We start from the raw sequence: 15,061 nt of genomic DNA, 5'->3' as shown, positions 1-15,061 counted from the left end.
AAGGAAGAAACAAGAACCACGTTTTGGGACCGAGCTAGCAGTTGTTGAAACGAGACTAGGGGCCAGAGTCCCTGAAGAGGAAATATCACTGTATTAAAAACCACAGCTATTTCCATTGCTCACAGTCAATTATATGGGAGACCGAAGGTGCTGCTGGAAGTGCTGCGAGGGCAAGCAGATTCTGGCACGCTCAGGGCAGTACCAGTTTGGGGAAACTAGAGGTACCTCTGGATTTTTGAGCTGCTTGAGGTTTGAGACTTGGTGTGTTTAATGTTAGGAATTCTACATTAGTACATGCAGAAAGCCATTTAATCCACACTCCAAGCCTGTGAGATCAGCATCTTCCTTGCTTTATACATAGGAGAGTCATTAATCTAAGGGGTTAGAATCCCAGATGCTGACTGGACCACATTTATTGGCCAGAAGAGATACCACTTTGAAAGCCTCCATCCGCTAGCCCTTTATTCCACTCCATGGGGTCCTCCACCTCTTTCTTTACAACCACTTGAGAGTGTTGGACACTGCTTTGGGCTTAAAGAAGACAGAAGGCTCCATGGGGGCCTCAAGTCCAAGCTGTCTACTACTTGGGCTTCTTCAGAACTCTGCATTGGGAGTCGTTAGGCACTGACCCAGATAAAGTGTTTTTTGGCAATTTACTCACAACATAAGTCTTTATACCGTGAACTGGATATAATGGGAATGATTAAAAACGAGCACAACCACCATCACACAGATGTTGGCCATATGAGATTCCTGCGGGAAGCCAGCCTGGAGCACGGGAGAAGCCGCTGCTCCCACAGCATGGCACAGCTCTGCTTGGAGGCTTGCCACCAGCATGGCATCTCCTTCTCCTGTTGGTGGTGGTTATGAACAGAGCTGTGCTGTGTTCTGAGATTGTGCTTCCTACCTCCAACATCTTATTTCAGTTTTGTACTTTATTGATTATAATAATGGATTATGATGACAATGGCCCATAAATTTTACCAAAATATATTTTGTGGGGGGCCGGCCCCATGGCTTAGCGGTTAAGTGCGCGCGCTCCGCTACTGGCGGCCCGGGTTCGGATCCCCGGAGCACACGGACGCACTGCCTGTCCAGCCATGCTGAGGCGGCATCCCACATACAGCAACTAAGAAGGATGTGCAATTAGGACATACAACTATCTACTGGGGCTTTGGGGAGAAAAAAGGGGAAAAAAAGGAGGAGGATTGGCAATAGATGTTAGCTCAGGGCCGGTCTTCCTCAGCAAAAAGAGGAGGACTGGGATGGATGTTAGCTCAGGGCTGATCTTCCTCACAAAAAAAAAAATATATATATATATATATATATATATATATATATATATATATATATATGTATTTTGTGGCCATTAAAAACAATTAAATTCTTACAGAAAAAAATTATTTTGTTATTGCAACTATCAAATCCTCGAACACTTAACCCTTTTCTTCCTTTGGAACAATGGCTTTGATCACTTGATGTTTAGCACAAGACCTCTCGGGGACATAACTCATTATGCTGCATTATAACAAGACTCATCATACTTTGTTTCCCATCTGCTAGTGTTCTTGAGCTCTCTCTCCCTTAGGAATCCCATGGGCAGGATTCAGGCATTTTAGGGTCTCTGGCCATAATGCCATTGGATGACACAAGAAGCTCACCAGGACTCAGCACTGACATTGTACACAGGTGCTCTAAGTCACACAGCCAGTGAGAGGTGGAGCCAGGACGCCAGCCCAGGATTTCTCATGCTCTATCCACCACCCCTTCCCCCAGTCAACCTGACATGCAAGGTCAGAGAAGCTGCAGACGAGCCTGTCTGGGACAACAGGGACTCAGCAAGCAACAGACTGATGTGAGGAGTGATGGGATTTCTGGCTGAAAGAACAGCCACAGAAATGAAAGAGAAGCATGCTGGGCCCAGGAATGTGGAGGGAGCTCTGGGAAATGCCCTCCGTCACCCCCAGCAGGAGTTGCCTCTGAAATACCCGGCTGAAGGAGAAATCTGGGGAAGGTTCCAGAGGCCTCTGAAATACCTACTGCTGCTGCTTCTAGAACTATAGGTCTCAAATGGAGGAAATTTTGCCCACATGGGACATTAGACAATATCTGGAAACATTTTCAGTTGTCATAAGCGAGGGGGTGGGGATGCTACTGGTACCTAGTGCATAGAGACCAGGGATGCTGCTAACATGCTACAGTACACAAGAAAGTCCCCTCCATCCTCCACACGCACACACAGTTATCTGGCCCAAAATGTGAACCCTGCTGAGGATGAGAAACCTTGCTCTAGAGTAAGCCAGGGATCTCCTTGATGCCTCTCAGCATTTTTCTCTGCAGAGACCCATTTCTGGCACGTGCAGACCAAAGGAATCCAATCCCCAGGGCATCAGCATTGTGAATGAGAGGAGGAGAGGAGTGGGTCACAAAGTGAGAGGGAGCAAAGGTCCAAAAAGGAAAGGTCCAAAGGGAATGGGAATGTGGGAGTGCACGTGTGGGGACCCCGAGTTGTAACCCTGGCCCTGCCTCTGACGTGTCATGGCACCCGGGCAAAGAGCCTGGGTAGGCCAGTTTGCTTCTTGGTGGATGGCTGGTGGATGTTGATATGGGCTATTTTTAAACAAGGTCAGGAATAAAATAACATATCAGGGGATTTCCAGTGAATCTATTAATAGGGAACTTCTTATGCCAGTTGATTAAACTTGATACTGCTGATGTTAAATTGGGAAGATACCCAACTGGACTGGAATTGGCCAATTGGGATGAAAGGGAACGCTGCTCTGATTCATTAAATGGTTGAGGCAGGGCTCTTGCAATGACTGGGCTATATGTGAAGTTTTATTCAAAGGCACTTGGGTCATCCATATCAGTGGATGGCAGTGTGCTCCCACACGCATGGCTGAAAGAGTTAACTCTACCTAGAGCCTACACATCTCAGTTGGCCTTCTTGGGTGCCAGGGATACCTGGGCAGGTAGAAGAGGTAGACCACGGAAGGTTAACAAGCTCCTAACTGTGGATATGAGCATCCTTCTAACCTATACTGCCCTCTAAGCCCATAGCTACACTTGTGACACTGAGACACCTGTGAGTTACATTCCTCAAACCATCTAGGCAAACTGAGGCAACTGTCCAGCTAGGGGGAGGAGAGAGGAAGAGGAGGAATGGGTGACCACCAAAGGCCCTCCCAGCCTTACATGCAAGAATCTGAGTGTCCTGGGTACAGGCCCAGGGTAGACTGATCTCAAACAAACGAGGCAGAGCTGCCCGCCAGGAGTAGCCAGATGAAGGAGGAAGGTTGGGGAGCATAGCCTGTCTGTGCCAGCTTCATGGGCCACCACCTTATTGGCCTTTCCTGTCCCTGCTTGGATCTCTTTTCCCTACCACATCCTCCAGCTTCTGTCATACATGTATTCCTAAGGGGACCCTTATCTTTGTGGCATCAACCCCTCTGCCTCCATATCCCAGTTTCCTAAGAGTGCCAAACACACACAGGGCCATGTCCCTAACCAGCTCCCCCGCTCCTAGTCCCCAGTGAGGCTGTGCAGGGGGCAGACAGGCAGGTGTGCGGCAAGGCCCTCAGGCAGATAAACACAGAGCCCTATAGCCCTCGGGACCCCAGAGGATAAAAGGCCAGTCCACACAGCCTGTGATGCATCCAACTCATCTGTGCTGTCCTAACCTTCGGAGCCGTCTGGGGACCCTCTCATTTGCCATGGAGCACGCCGTATGCTTTCCCGTGGTACGGCAAGTGACAACATCACCAACCAACGGAAGGGGGCTCTGGTCTCTGTCTGAACTTGGGGAAGAAAAATGAAAGGGAGCTCTGTCGGAACATCTGGTCCAAAAAACACATTAAAGGACAGGAAGTTCTAGAAATAGGAGATTCTTTTTAGTACTGAAAAGCCACATGAGGCAGCAGAAATCAGCAATGATAGGCAGAACAGCCCAAACCTCTGAAGAAAGGATGCACTCCCAAGGAAGGCAGGCTTCCCTGAGTCTGGCAGGAAGACCCCCCTGGAACTGCCCCTCATTCTCTTATCTGTCATTCTGAGTTCTAAGCATAATCAAGCGAGCACCATTAAGCTCCAGGACTGTGTGAATGTTATACATGTATCAGTTCTGATTCCCAGAACAATTCCCAGCAGCAATACCACCCCCGAGGGCAATGAATAGTTGGCCCATTCCACAGATGAGGAAACAGAAGCTCAGAGAATAACAGTCTTGGGCTAAGGGGAAGAGCCACATTTCAACTCAGGTCTGTATCAAGGTTTCCCGAGCTTTTTAAGAGCAGGGACTCATCTTTCTCTATCCCCTGCACCAAATACAAGGCCAGGCCTGTGAAAGCAACCTAGTGAATGTGTGGTGAGTTGAACCCTCCCGAGTTCACACAGGAGCACTAATCTTGACTTCTCCAACATAGCGGGCAGTCTTGACAACTCACTTGGAACCAACTCCTCCGCTGGTTTCTGCCATGCGGACCATCATGCCATTCTTATTCCTCTTCCTGCTTTTCTGACAGCTCCTATTGCCGCCATCTCTCAGTCTACTTCCTCTAGAATCTGCCCCCTTATATAAGATGCTCTCACTTTTCCACATTCCTGCTCCTCCACACTCACAGCTTGTCTGCAGTGTGAGTCAGAGAATATGACCGACAACGGATACCTGGCATTTCTGCCACTATCTGGATTGCTACATTTCTGAAACTCATCTCACTCCCTTCCAGCCTCACCCCCTCAAGATCATCTCATCCTCGTGAAGCTTGGTGTCTCCCAATATCCAAAGCTACAAAATGGTGTCAATTTTTCCCTCTCAGGCTCCTTTGCCCTTCAAACCCGATCAGGTATCAAGTCTTCTTGATTCTTCCAATCATCTCTCCCATCTGACCCTTCCTTTCAATGTGATTAAGATTTTTATTTATTCAGTTTTTTCCCCCCAAAGCCCCAGTAGAGAGTTGTATGTCATAGGTTCACATCCTTCTAGTTGCTGTACGTGGGACTCGGCCTCGCGTTGGACGGAGAAGTGGTGCCTCGGGGCGCTCCCGGGATCCGAACCCGGGCCGCCAGCATCAGAGCGCGCGCACTTAACCGCTAAGCCACGGAGCCGGCCCTCAATGTGATTATAATTCCCCTCATTTGAATCCCAATTTCCTAACAAAACCCCCCACTTATTTCAGCCTGGGCTTTGAAAGAAGGCAGTTCTGAGTTCAAATGCTGGTTTGGGCATTTACAAGCTCTGAGACTCTGGGTGGGCTATTCAACATGGATAAGCCTTAGTTTCCTCATTGGTTAAGTGTACTTTGTAGGGTTGTTGAGTAAGATAGAAATCACATGTGTACAGTATCCAGCACCTAGGGGATGCTCAATAATTAGCAACTATCATTATCCTTATTATTATTATTACCAGCTGGTTTCCCCACTACCAGTCTCTCCCCATCCCTGTCCACCCTACACACACTACAGTTGACAAGACAAATGTCCTCCCTACCTGCCTCCATCTACTGGACTCTTCCTAATTCTGCCTTCCCAAACCACTCCGGATCCCAGTAGAGAGGCTGTCCTTCGCTGAACTCAATAACGCTCAGTTGTCTTTTTAGCTTTTGGACTAGAAAATTATATCTGCATATACATACCTAAAGATTTTAACATTTCTTAGCATCTCCCAAGGACTGAGTACTGTTAGGTACATTCACAAACATTATTGCTTTTCCACCTTCTACAATGGATTAACGCAAAACCTTGCACATAAAAGTAGTCGATAATATTTACTGATAGAAGAAAATAGTCCCCAGTGAGAGCGTGGAGGGCACGCCCCACATCATGGAGTACACAGACACGATCCCAGCCCTGTCCTGGGCTCCTGTGTGCCAGGCCACGTTTCATTTCTGTTCCTGCTCCTCTGGCAGCCTCCAGCTCTCCCTGGAGCAGCTTCTCCAATTGGGATTTCAGGTGTAACAGCCCACAAGGTGGTAACTATCTGTGGTTTTCACGTCTTTACAGTGAAGCCACTGCAGTGGGTCTTATGATCCCACTGTGCAAGTGTGAGCCCCTGGGGTGGATGTCACAGAAGATCAGGAACTGCTGGGGTCCAGAAGGCAGAGCTATGCATGTTTTTTGAGGCACTTGAAGGATACCACAAAGCAGCTGCAGCCTTGGACTGGTAGGATCTAAACGGGTTTATGGGGGCCTCTCCAAACAGGACCTACATTCAGGGTCAAGCCTTGGTTTCAGTGACAAATAAGTGACAAACAGGAACCAGGCGCAGCAGGGCAACAGGCCACCCAGATGGAGTCACAGGGAAACTGTACACTGACACTCCCACAGGTGCCCAGAGGGGCTAAATTCATCCCCCTGGCCCGGAGTGTGGAAGCAGCAGACTATTTCCAGACCTTTCCATACTGCTCTTAGTGCCAAGGACGTGGGTGGGCTGTGCTTCTCAGTGGCAGGTTGCTGCTACTGCTGGTAGCTGGCTGGGGCTAAGCCAGAAGAGGGAACTTCTACTCAGTGGCGAGAAAAGCAACCAAGCTTGTGGGGAAGGGATGTGGGTATCCCTTTTTATCATCTACTACAGGGAAGAAACAAACAAGACAGACTGGCTTCAGCATTCTTACTAACCCAGCAGTTCTTCCCTTAGGCAACTGTGAGTCTGTGAGACTGGCCTAGAACCACAGTACAGGCGGCGGAAGGATCTAGGAATCCTAGCAGCTGCGGATCATTAGAATTGTATGAATTGTACCTAGATGTTTATGTCACTATGTCATAGCCCGTGTTATGTGTGTTAATATGGTAACCTCATTCTGTTTAAGTGCCTGTTACTGTTATTTGCATAGTTCTGAATGAGGCATGTCACGAGCTGCCCACCCAGTCACCAACCTGTGGCAGTCAGCGAGAGGCAGCTTTGAAGCAGAGGTGGCCCACCGCAGAGGATACAGAGCAGGGAGCCCGTCTGAGGGCTACACTATACCTGAATTCCCAACACTGGCCCAGCTCCTGATCAAAAGCAGGAATGGCGGTGTGTCCCCCAGGAGTCCCACCCCTTCTGCTCGAAGTCATTTATATTCTTGCACACTCAGCGGTTTGCAGCCAGGTTTGGCTGGGGAGGTCCCACTGCTCATTTCTCTCCTAAACCTCCCTGGTGTACAGCCAAGTCTCCATTTTATTCAAACTTTAAAAACAGAAACGTATGAAGAAAAATGATTCCCAAGAAGGATGGAAAACTAATCTAACAAGCGATTATGGCTGTGCAGAGCACTGGTGGGGGATCCGGGCACCTTAGCAGAACAGCTCCCGGAGGGCGGGACTCGTCTCACGGCCTTATTTATATCGCCCAGCACACGGACAGCTGTAACGGACAAAAGGGTGAAGTCGGAGTAATCAACACGGATTTGCGGGACCACTGCATACAAGGAAGCGTGCTGGAAACCGTAGGAAACTGAACTGAGTCTATGATGTAGTTCCTACCCTCAAGGATTTCTAGCCCATCCAGGGAAATAACTCTGAGATACCTGAAAAAGGGGACCACAATAGGTTCAGATTAAAATTAACAAAAGGAATTTAAAACACAAGACAGTACACAAAAAAAGACTTTCGGAATTTAGGTTTGGAGAGGTCAAGAAGACTAAGCTCAAGGAAAGGCATTGCCCCTAGGGTACTGGATGTCACCAAAGATTTGGGCAAAAACGTAGAGGAGGGAAAGAGTGACGTGCCCTGGGGACCCAGGAGTAAACTGGTTCATGTGGTGCTAACTCTTACCCGGAAGGATAAAAGAAAGTAAGATTGCAAAGGTGGGCTGGGGCCGATCTAGAAAAGCCTTGTGTACCAATCCAAGGAGTTTGGACTTTATCCTGCGCGCGCTGGGCAGTCGCTGAGAGCTGGGGGAAATGGGGTAGCCACCGAGTATAGTGACTGAGAGTGATGGCTCAGAGGCCCTGAGTGAGCTTGAATTTCTGTTCCCCCGCTTGTCAGTCACCGAATCTGTCTCCTCACAGGAGCAATAGTAACATCTACTGATTCCTAAGTTCGCTGTCCTGTTTAAATGGGATAATAGATGTACCGTGCTTAGCACTGTGCCTGGCACACGACGAGCACTCCACAGACCTTTGCAGCCAGGGGGAGGAGTACGAGCATATCAGAAATGGGACTCTGAGAGCGATGTGTAAACGGGAGGAGAGAGACTGGAAAGTGGGTGGCTCCCTGGAAAGTTATCACAGTAACCCAGCAACAAGGCAGCAGAGGCAAAAGCAAGATGGCCATAGTGAGAGGCACCAGGAAGGAAAAGTGGCCCAGACGCAGTTATTGACTGGATAACGGAGCTTAACGCTGCTGAAATCCCGCACCTGGGAAATCAGAAGCGACAGTGGTGCCTGGAATAAAAACAGGGGAGTCTGGAGATAGGGCCAATTTGGTGGACACAAGAGGAAGTTCTGTTGACAGATGCTGTTGGGAGACCGGGACTCAGAGCACATGTCAGGCCAGTACCATGGATCTGGGGAAGGAATCCCAAGGGAAAAAGGTGTGCAGAGAAATGCTAAGGGACAGAGGTGGCGGCCCTGGGGAAATGCTCCCATTTAAGGGCAAAAAGAAGGCAAAGAAGTTTAGTAAAAAACACAGAGAATGAACAGAGAGGAGGCAGAAAAGTTAGGATGCCAGGAAAGGAGAGAGTGGCCAACAGAATCAGATGATTCAGGGAGAACAAAGAAACGAGAAGTGCCATTTAAAAGAGCGCTGGAGACTTCATAAAGGGACAATTTTAGTGAAGCATGAGGGGGCAGCCGTAAAGGAGAGAGAGAGTCTCAGTGAAGGTGGCAACAGGAGACTCTGGATTTGGGGAGCCTAAGGTGCTGAGAGTTGGGGAGTCTCTACATGGAAATCTTTCTTCTCTATGGGACCCTACGCATCCCAAAATTCACAAAAGGTAAAGTGAGCGAGCAGAAATGACACCTTCTGCAGTTAGAGCTTAGTTCCTTTGGCACTGCTCCAGAAACACAGCTTCCTTCCGACTATTCTGGGACAGTGGCTATCACCCATTTCAGCTACTTGTCAGGGAGCCTCCAAAACAACGATGGTGTCAGCAGGCCTTTGGCTGCTTTCCCTTCTATTTTGTTTGGCAGTAAATAAAGAGTTGCACGGGAAGGGGTGTGGGGAGCAAAGGGGTGCTCTACAAGGGGAATCTGCAGGCACACATCAGGAGTTGGCACGGCATCTGGTTAATTAGGCACCTGCTTAGCGTTGGTGCTTCTGGCCAATGGCTCCCAGCGCTGACTGCACATGAGAATCACCTGTGATGCTCACAAAGCTACCAACACCAGGACCCGCGGCGAGACACACTGAACCAACTGGCCTGGGAGGAAGCACAGCATCAATCATTTTTTTTAACTTTCTAGCTGATTCTAACGTGCAGCCAAGGTCAAGAACCACTCCTCAAGGGGTTTCCTCTAATGAATACACAGGGCGCAAGTTCCACAAACTGACATTTTTTTTATTATTGAGGTCATATTGGCTTATAACACTGTGTAAATTTCAGGTGTACATTATTATATTTCAGTTTCTGTATAGACTGTATCATGTTCATCACCAATAGTCTAGTTTTTATCCGTCACCATACATATGTGCCCCTTTACCCCTTTTGCCCTCCCCCCACCATCTTCCCCTCTGGTAACCACTAATCTGTTCTCCTTATCTATGTGTTTATCTTCCACATATGAGTGAAATCATAGGGTATTTGTCTTTCTCTGTCTGACTTATTTCACTTAGCATAATGCCCTCAAGGTCCATCCATGTTGTTGCTATGGATTTTGTCTTTTTTATGGCTGAGTAGTATTCCATTGTGTATATATACCACATCTTCTTTATCCATTCATCTGCTGGTGTGCACTTGGGTTGCTTCCATGTCTTGGCTATTGTGAATAATGCTGCGATGAACACAGGGATGCATAAATCTCTTTTGAATTACTGATTTCATGTTCTTTGGATAAATACCCAGCAGTGGGATAGCTGGATCATATGGTATTTCTATTTTTAATTTTTTAAGAAATCTCTATACTGTTTTCCACAGAGGCTGCACCAGTTTGCATGCCCACCAGCAGTGTATGAGGTTTCCCTTTTCTCCACATCCTCTCCAACACTTGTTATTTCTTGTCTTGTTAATTATAGCCATTCTGATGGATGTGAGGTGATATCTCATTGTAGTTTTGATTTGCATTTCCCTAATAATTACTGATGTTGAGCATCTTTTCATGTGCCTGTTGGCCATCTGTATGTCTTCTTTGGAAAAATGTTCAGGTCCTCTGCCCATTTTTTTATTGGGTTCTTCATTTTTCGGTTGTTGAGTTGCATGAGTTCTTTATATATTTTGGAAATTAACTCCTTGTCAGATATATGATTTGCAAATATTTTCTCCCAGTCAGTGGGTTGTCTTTTTGTTTTGTTGATGCTTTCCTTTGCTGTGCAGAAGCTTTTTAGTCTGGTGTAGTCTCATTTGTTTATTGTTTTCTTTTTGTTTCCCTTGCCTCAGTAGACATGGTATTTGAAAAGATACTGCTAAGACCGATGTCAAAGAGGGTACTGCCCATATTTTCTTCAAGGAGTTTTATGGTTTCAGGTCTTACCTTCAAGTCTTTCATCTATTTTGAGTTAATTTTTGTGTATATTTAAGATAATGGTCTACTTTCATTCTTTTGCATGTGGCTGTCTAGTTTTGCAGCACCATTTATTGAAGGGACTTTCCTTTCTCCACCATATGTTCTTGGCTCCTTAGACTTTTAAAATTCTTGATTTGGGAAGTGCCAGTTAGACTGTCCAGTTTAACAAACAAAAAAAGGTTTAGCTTGTGAGCTAACCCCATGTGACTGGGATTGGTGGGCTGCAGAGAGACAAGAGGGATAATGGGCCCATGTCCAGACTCAGTTAAAGAGCACAGTGATTCTCCCAGTTGGGAGGAAGGGGTAATGGCTGGTTATGCAGGTCCTAGCTTCTCTAATCCTATCACAACCTCCACAAAACAGACTCAACCACCGGATGAGCATCTGCAACTGCCCAGGCAGCAGTTCTCAGGGTATGGTCCCCAGACCGACAGTGTCAGCACCACTTGAAATGCAAATTCTCAGGCCCTACCAGATCTCTTGAATCAGAAACTCTGGGGTGGGGCCCAGCATCTGTGTTTTAACATGCCATCCGGGACAGGATGATACACGCTATAGTCTGAGAACCACTACTCTAGGGAAGTTTAAAACAACACACACACAGATTCCTAAGCTCACTGGGACCCACTAAAATAGAATCTCTGGAGGTAGAGCCCAGGAAACTGTATTTTTAAAGCTCCTCAAATGCTGCTGATGCACGTTCGGGCGTAGGCACCACTAACAGTAAGAGTACTGTTTTCTGTTTGATGTTTAATGTCCCCAATAGCATCCCTGAAAATAATCAGACTATTCATGGAGACCTGCTTGATCTCCCGGGAACCTGTTCAAACAACACACATGGCTGGTCACTTTGAGCAGCTCTCTTAACCTCCCAGAAGCTTATTTTCTTCATCTGTAAAATGGGCATGCTCCCATCTCATAGGATTGGATTGTTGCTGCGACAATGAAATGAGAGCATCTAGCTTAGGGTTTGGCCATGTTCTGGGCACTCAAGAAGTGGTTTTAGTTGAAAGAAAGAAAAAGGGAATGAGGAAAAGAGAGAGCAGACGTAAGACAAGACAAACAGCTTCGCTGCTCATGTGGAGCTCTGACTACAGTTCAAGCAAAATCACTAATAAGATGATTACCACACAGAACACAGATCAACAGCCCATGGCGAGCCATTCTCTGACGGCCCCCTAAAGGATCGTACCCGTCCTAACTGCGCAGCCTGCTCCTATAAATGTATGCTTTCGGTTTCTTCCTGTCAAAAATCATGCTAAAATAATTATTTTAACTGATGTTAAAACAGCAAGCTCATGTCAACTCTTGGCTGGAGGCTTCTGCTTGGAGGAAATCAAAGACACCAGAACATCCATTTTCCTCACTCTGTCATGTGTGGAAAATCTTAATTTACCTAGTTAATCGTGTGGGACATGGGAGACGGGCAGGCAGAACAGCATGATGGTAGAGAGCACAGTCCAGAGGCACCTCCGCGGTTCAAATCCTGTATCTGCCACTTGTTGTTGGGTGACCTGTCCTAGACAAGGGCCAGTTTAATCTTTGTATTCATCTTGGGTTTTTCATGATAGAACCTAGGGCTTCCTCCAGCCTCCAGAGTAAAGGTCGAGTTCCCCACCTGCCCTTCAAGCCCTCCAGGTCTGTCCCTCCCACGTCTCCAGTCCCCTCTTCCCTCTCCTCAGAAGAAACCTCCTTCTGTGTGGCCCCTTGAAAACCCTGAACACACACCTTTCCTCACGCTGCTCCCCGACTTTCACCAGGCCTCCGTCATCCTCTGTTTGAGTGGTTCTCATCCTTTGAAGCCTAGGCCTGCAAAGGCTTCCCCTATCAATCTCAGCCCTGGGGTGGCTCCCTTCCTCCTCTGAAAATCGACACACTCCTCTGCCTCCAGTCTCAACCTCGTTCTGAAATTATTTCCGTTCATACTTTCTGCCCCTTCTAGCTTATGAGCACTTGACAGGCATGAGCAGGGAGACCCGTAATTCATCGTTAAAACTAGATTACTTTTTAGAATGAAAGGGAGTACTAGTAATAATTATATCAGGATAACAGACATAAACAAGGATTGCCCCAGACAAAGCAGGATGTCTGGTTACCTTATAATTAGTCCCATCTTATATATCTTTATATCCTTCTCAGCATCTGGGCCTTATAAACATGAGTTGATAAAGTGAAATGCTGGGAACTAAACCGGCTCTTGATGGACATTTCGGAAGATTAATCCGGCTGTGCTGTGTAGGGTAGACGAGAGCTAGAATAATAACAGCTCACAGTTATGAATAGAAATGAGTAAGTGACATGCTGCTTTTATTTCATTCTCTATAGAAATGCAAATGCAGCCCAAGGGCTGATGTAAGGTTGAAACAAGCCTTGCATGAGAAATGCGGTTTGCATAGTTTAATACAATTTAATATCTACTCAAGGCCAGCTAAGCATCTGTCTCTAATTCCACAGCCACGGTCCTTTCAAAGTCACTGCCTTTCGATGTAAGTTTCTCAGAGAGAATGAGCCTGTGCCCAATGCCTTGAAAGCAATAGCATTTGGCCACCAAGTTCCCCTCTATTCCCACCAAGCAGCCTTTCCTGGGGAAGGACAATGGACAAGTCAATCAGTGCAGATTACCCTGCACAGGGAGGAGAGACACCTGACAGCCATACCCGTCACGGAGTCGACAGGGACAAAGGCGATGGGTAATCGGGGCTGCATGGAGAATGCAATTCTCATCAACCCTTGGGGTTGCCTCATTGTTTTTGCTCTGTTTTCCAGAAAGTCTTTAGAGGAGGAGAGAGGGTGCGGAGGAAGGCAAAGCCTTGCCTATTTGCAGATATTTCAATGTGATCAACACCCTCCCCCCACTCAATGTCAGGGATCAACCCTTGAAAAGGAGAAGCCATCAGACAAGGCACAATCAGGCGCTCCAGGCTTTTCTGTCTTGCTGCACACTCGACCTGCCTTCCCCTGCTGAAAAGGCTGCTTTTGCCCTCAGCATGCCCCATGTATGGAAGAAAATTCCACCTCTGGTTTGCACTCATTTGTACCCACCCGCTGCGAACTAAAATTGCATGGAGCAGAGGCCAAGATAGTTTTCCCAGTACAACTAACATCTGCCAACTCTACATATAAGGGCTTAGATCAGTGATGACTAGTTAATTAAAGAATCTTGAGACGTTGGATTATTTATTTATTCCTTGCATTTCACCAAGTAGTTTAAAGGATTTCACGTGAACTGTAATTAATCACCTGAAATGCTTTGCAATAATTGCTATCCCCATTTTATGGATTATCATGTACTGAGCTCTGCGGTAGGTTCAGGGGATACAGACTTGAGCATCTAAGAGACACAGCAAAAGTCACAGAGGTTAAAAGAGTTGCCCGAGGCCACTTGAAGTTCAGCTTGGAAGACTGAGAACCTAACATCCCCGGGGATCCTGCCAGCCCTGAGACTTTCCCAGAGAGGCTCAGCTGTTACTTCCCCCAAGCTTAAGCTCAAAGTCTCTTGAACAACCACTTCAAGGTTTAATAGTTCACCCCAATCACATGGGTGCATTACATAACTAAGTGGCCCATCACTTGAGGATGGAAGAGAGCCGGAGTGGGGTGTTGGAAGCATAGGTTGCTCTTTGATGAAAATGGGTCACACAGTTGAAATCACTTAACCATGGGCAGAACCGGATGGTGTAACCCCAGCTTCTGAAGCCTCCTTGATACACAGAGATCATCTCATCCATTTGCTTCTGTGTCTCTGTACTTGCTATTCTCTCATTCCAGAATCTCTGCCTTCTCCTCCTTCTCCCTGGATAATTCTTACTTGGCTTTTAAGACTCAGCTTAGGGAATGTCTCCTTGAGCCTCAATTTCCTCATCTGTAAAATGGGGATAATAGTAGCTTCTACCTCACACAGTTGTGAGGATTAAAAAATAGACAGTGTATAGAAAGTACAGTGCCAAACATGTAGGAAGTGCTCCATTAGTGTTAGTTGTCACCATCAGTATCATCATTCTCCTCTGTGATTCCAAATTCAGTGTCCAGACTTGATCACGGCGTCTCCCCAACTGCACTGCCATCATTTTTTCTTGTTGCCCTGTTAGGCTCTGAGCTCCTCCAGAGAGGGGCCAGGATGTCATCATCATGTCTCCAGTACCTCATATATTGCCTGGCACACAGCAAGTGCTCAACAAACCTCTTGCATTGTTTGAATCGATGATTAACTCCAGACTGAACTATAAGCCCTCCTCCTGTGGGTCTGTGCATCTACATGGAGTGTCTTCCCTGTGAAAGGCGTGGAGGAGAATAAAGAAGAGAACGGGATGTTCTCGATGCTACTCAGAAATATTCTCAGGCAAAGATTCTACATAATTCACTTGTACTCGGACATTTTATGATCTTCATTTTCTCTGAGTGCTTTCTACAGATGCTGATGTTTT

The 15,061-nt window shown here is 46.9% G+C and overlaps 1 protein-coding gene across 1 annotated transcript in view; it reads right to left on the bottom strand.

Annotated features, from left to right (window-relative positions):
* Window positions 1-15,061, bottom strand: part of THSD4 (thrombospondin type 1 domain containing 4) — a 557,961-nt gene that overhangs the window by 485,537 nt on the left and 57,363 nt on the right. The window lies entirely within an intron of this gene.

The sequence above is a fragment of the Ceratotherium simum genome, chromosome 3 (genome assembly GCF_057802395.1).
Source record: "Ceratotherium simum simum isolate JZ-2026a chromosome 3, ASM5780239v1, whole genome shotgun sequence".
Taxonomy (NCBI): domain Eukaryota; kingdom Metazoa; phylum Chordata; class Mammalia; order Perissodactyla; family Rhinocerotidae; genus Ceratotherium; species Ceratotherium simum.
Note: the sequence above shows the minus strand (reverse complement) of the source record. Positions and strands in the feature narration are given on the sequence as shown.